The following is a 4,562-nucleotide window of genomic DNA, read 5'->3' as shown; positions in this document are numbered from 1 at the left end:
GTGCGCACCCTTGTCGCGCGAAAGAATTCTCCCCTTTCCACGGGCGGCGTTTTATTTCCCGAGAAATCGTTTGTCCCTGATCCGCGTGGCTGGAAAAATTGCAGCAGCGAACCTAATAAAAGTGAGAACACCTCTCCTCGCCTGTGACGAAATGCGGAAAATACGAAGCGGATACTGTTGCTCAACGTATCCTCTTCGAAACGGATTTATATTATTTAGTGATTGTAAAATCGAGGCAGCCAACCGATGGGGGCAGAAATAAAATAAATCAGCATACGAGAAGCATGTAACAATTTCTGATATTTCGCAGCCGATTGAACGACCAGCGATCGAGCAGTGGCTCCTGAAACTTAGTACTCTGACGCAACGGCGAAGGGCAGACGGGGTGGGGCCGACACGAACGTGAACACTACCAAGCAGAACCGGGGGTAATGTAGAATGAAAAACGAGGAAAAGTCAAAGATAAAATTTCAGTGTAGCTGGAAAACGCGGAGTATTTAGCCGATTTTTTCCTTACGGCGCTGAAAACGTAACAATGAAATTATTCCAATACCAAACAATTATGCGACTTAACGAGCAGGTGGGTAAAAAGTACCGACGAGTATAACGCTGTACGTGAATTACATGGAAATTCGTAACTGCTCGAGCATTGTGCCACTCTCAATGACAGGGTGCTTCGGCTGCACGATTATTGATGTTCCTTGAAATGTAAAATGTAAAATGTAAAATGAACTAAAACGTAACGAAGTCAGTCAATCAGTTTAACAGCTACCCCGGGAACGAATCTTAAAGCAACGCGGTACTATACTCAAAAATTAATCGGTCTTGAAACTCAATGCTGGAAGCGAATGCCATATTCAAGAAACAACCCTTTTCTGCGATTATCTTTGCATCGAATTGAAATGTATAAATACTATGAACGCATACAAACCCGCGGTATACACATACTATTTTTAACCTCGTAAATCGTATGTGCAAACCACATCCCTTAACGATCTCTTTAACGATCGTTATATAACTCTCCACGAGCTGCGAAGATCATCGACTTTATCAAAACTGTTGCAACGGAAAAATCGTGTATCGCCATAGTACAACAGGATATTTTCGTGCCAACCCACGCGAATCTATCCGTGTTTGTATACTTCAAAAAAGTGTTGAGAATGTGAAAAATAATTAGTTTAGCAGATATTTCAATTTATATAATGATAAACGGTCCCAACAGGCTTCGCAATTGTTAATCCGGCTAATTTTCCGAGAATCGGACATCAACGAATGAATTTGTTAGATTAATGGCCGTGTTACGAGCCAGGGCTATGAGCAGCGCGAGAGGCCGGCGAGGGGATTTTTACCCCAGGAATATGGTTTCAATTGTTAGTTAGGTACGCGGACGCACCCGATGCGAAATCGAGGAGCCGCTAGGATAGTTGACGTCGAGGACGCACCTGATGCGAAATCAGGGAACCTCTGGGAGGTTGGTGTCAAACGCAGACGCACCCGATGCGAAATCGAGGAGCTACTAGGGAACACGCGGCGAACCCGATACGAAAGGAGGTTGTATAAGAGCGCGGACGCACCTGATGCGAAATCAGGGAGCTGCTAGGATGCGGAAGAACCCAATGCGAAATCGGGGATCCGCCTAGGATGGTATAATTTCGTGGACGCACTCAATGCGAAATCGAGGAGCCACTAGGTTGGAGAAATCTTCGTTGAATCGAATTTAAGTATTAGTAAGCCTCGTAACTTCTATATAATTTAATTGATACAATCCGAGCGGTTAGATTGTATCGTGTGGGAACGTTCAATTATTATATTAGGATTTTAGGCAATAATTAAGGGTACGCGAGTTAACAAACAAGACAATTTATTCTGAATTGAAATTACTACAAGTGTTGTTGTTTGTGTCGCGAATGAATATAATAAATGTACAATTAGAGGAATTGTTTACCTATGTTGCACGGTGTTGACGCACTGGCAATGCGGGGTTAGATGGCGATTGTTGAATGCCAAATAGAATATATACCGAACTAACGGAATCTATAAGGTTATGAATTGATTCGAAAGGGACTTTAACCCGATCTCACTAGACTTGACTCTGTAACGCGACGTGACTGCACGATTACTATAACGTTACGGAACCGTTTCTGAATCTCAACTGAACCGCTTTTCGACTAACCGAAGAGGATGAAAACGAATGGGTTTATATACCTTGAAAATGAAAGGGGTACTCTGTTTAAGATTTGATATCGCGTAGGGTCACAGTCACATTTTTTGTCACTTCTAATGAAAAGCAGGGCTCAGTTAGATTTTCGTTGAAAGGGGTTAATGAAGGTTATCCGGGCTATTTCCTATCAGAATATTGATTAACGGATGCCAGAAGGGAGTGTTTAGATATTTTGGTATAAAGAAGGCATACAGTATCTTTCGTTAATAAAAGGGGCCTGTTGGGACGCTTTTCGTTCTCAGAAAAGAGATTAGAAATTCTAATCGAAATAAACGTGGAGAACGTCTCCATACGTAACATCTCCCCCCTTAAATGAAACATCGCGGTTCGCGTGATGCTTTCGATCTGAGAAAGAAAAACGTCCTGGAAACTATGATAAACAAAATGTCGGGTGTAGTGTAGTGTAGTGTAGTGTACTTATTTTTAGGTGTGGTCTCGATTGTGTAGCCCATTTGAGTCCAGTGTTCCGCAACATCCAGTGGGGGTTGATCAGGTAATCGGTCCAATAGGAGGTGGCCCTCAGCGTGGCCAGTACTGGTGATGGTCACTCCGCTAGCGTCGCCGCTTCGGTCCTTCATTACTAGCCCGAAGATGATGTTTATTCGATGGATGGCTCTGTTGTTACGTGGGCGGATGCCCCTCAGCACCATTTTTACTGCCTGCCAGATTACGTATTCGGACTATGTTAGTTATTAACTCTGTTAGATAGTCTCCATATGTTTCCAAGTTCGTTCGAGTTGGGAATGAGGTTGGTTCCCGAGCTTGTTTACCAAAAATTAATTCGTATGGTGTGAAATTGGTGGCTTCATGAACTGAGGTATTGTAAGAGAACATTGCAAAAGGAATTAGCAAATCCCAGTCCTCGTAGCTATCCATGTAATGCTTGAGATACTCCGTGAGTACAATATGACTTCGTTCTAATGATCCATTGGTTTGCGGTCTGTATCCTGAGGTGGTGATCTGTTTGATGTTGAAAATCTCAGATAAATTTTTCATGAGGTTTCCGATGAAACTGGTTCCTTTGTCTGTTAGTATGGCTCGAGGTGTTCCATAGACTGCGATGAAATGCCTTGCGAAAGCATCGGCAATGGTAGTGGCTCGGATGTTGGGTATTGCTACTGCAATACAATATTTGGTTAAATTGTCCTGCATGGTAAGGATGTATCGATTTCCTCCTGGTGTGACTGGTAATGGTCCAACGGTGTCCAGGGAAATTTTGTCAAATGCGTCCAAAGGTGTGTCGGTGATCAGCATAGGCTGGCGAGTTTTTATACGGACTAATTTCTGTTCCTGACAACTTTTGCATTTTCGGATGTAATCCTGAATTTCATTACGCATGTGTGGCCAATGAAATCTTGCTCGAATACGATTGTAAGTTTTCGTGACGCCTTTATGTCCTCCGATTAGACTATCGTGTGCTTCGTGAATAATCTCGTGTCTATTTTCCACAGAAGGAGTGGTGATAATGCAATTGCATATTGTGATTTGGGGAAGGTGCTCTGTGAAGGTCTCTTCTAGTGTCTTGAGAAATTCGTTGAGTGGTAATTTATGCAAATCTCCGGTGGCTGATATTCGAAAAGATTCGATCCTGTTTCCTTTTAACGCTGGTTGGAGAGTTTTCAATCCGTTGACTATGTCCATTCTATTTGGTTTATCATAAAAATTGTCGGAAATTATTATACTGAATGTTTTAAATAATCCGTTGTTTGAAATTACAACTTGTCCCTTCTTCGGTCCTGAAGCTAGGAATTCCTGTTTGTTTATTAATTCAGTGTCCAAAAGTAATTTTCCGATGGGGGTTATTAAATTGCAATCGGCTGATATAAAGTGCACATGGTTGTCTTCTTTTGCTGTGAGGGTGTTTGAAGAAACGATGATCTTTTGTTTTGGTTCTGGCGGCGCTTCCAGGTCAGTTTCGGTAGAAGAACTGTCGGTAGCGGTGTCAAAGAATGGATAAGGGTCTGCTGTACGGTCAGGTAGCTGCCTTGCACTTGTTTCGCTTGTGGGTAGTTGAATTATGGTGGGTTGTAAAATTCCGCTTGTTCTGTATAATGGTTCCTGCGGTATATTAGGTGGCTCTACTTGCAAATTGTTGGTATTTTCGATGACTGTATTTTCAAGCGGTTCCTCAAATGAAATTAAGTCGCCAGATAAGCTTTGGTTCTTATCTGTAGAAAAAATTTCTGTTGAATTTGCTGCGGGTAAAAAATGGTGTGTGGTGTCCTGGTCTTCATCCGGCATCATCACCTCTCGAGATAAGGTCGGAAGAGATCGGTTTTTATTTATTATGGGAGAGTGTCGCACTTTTCCAAGAGCGGGCTCTTCTCTTTCATCTGAACTG

This window comes from Halictus rubicundus, unplaced genomic scaffold, assembly GCF_050948215.1.
Source record: "Halictus rubicundus isolate RS-2024b unplaced genomic scaffold, iyHalRubi1_principal scaffold0771, whole genome shotgun sequence".
Lineage (NCBI taxonomy): Eukaryota > Metazoa > Arthropoda > Insecta > Hymenoptera > Halictidae > Halictus > Halictus rubicundus.
Note: the sequence above shows the minus strand (reverse complement) of the source record.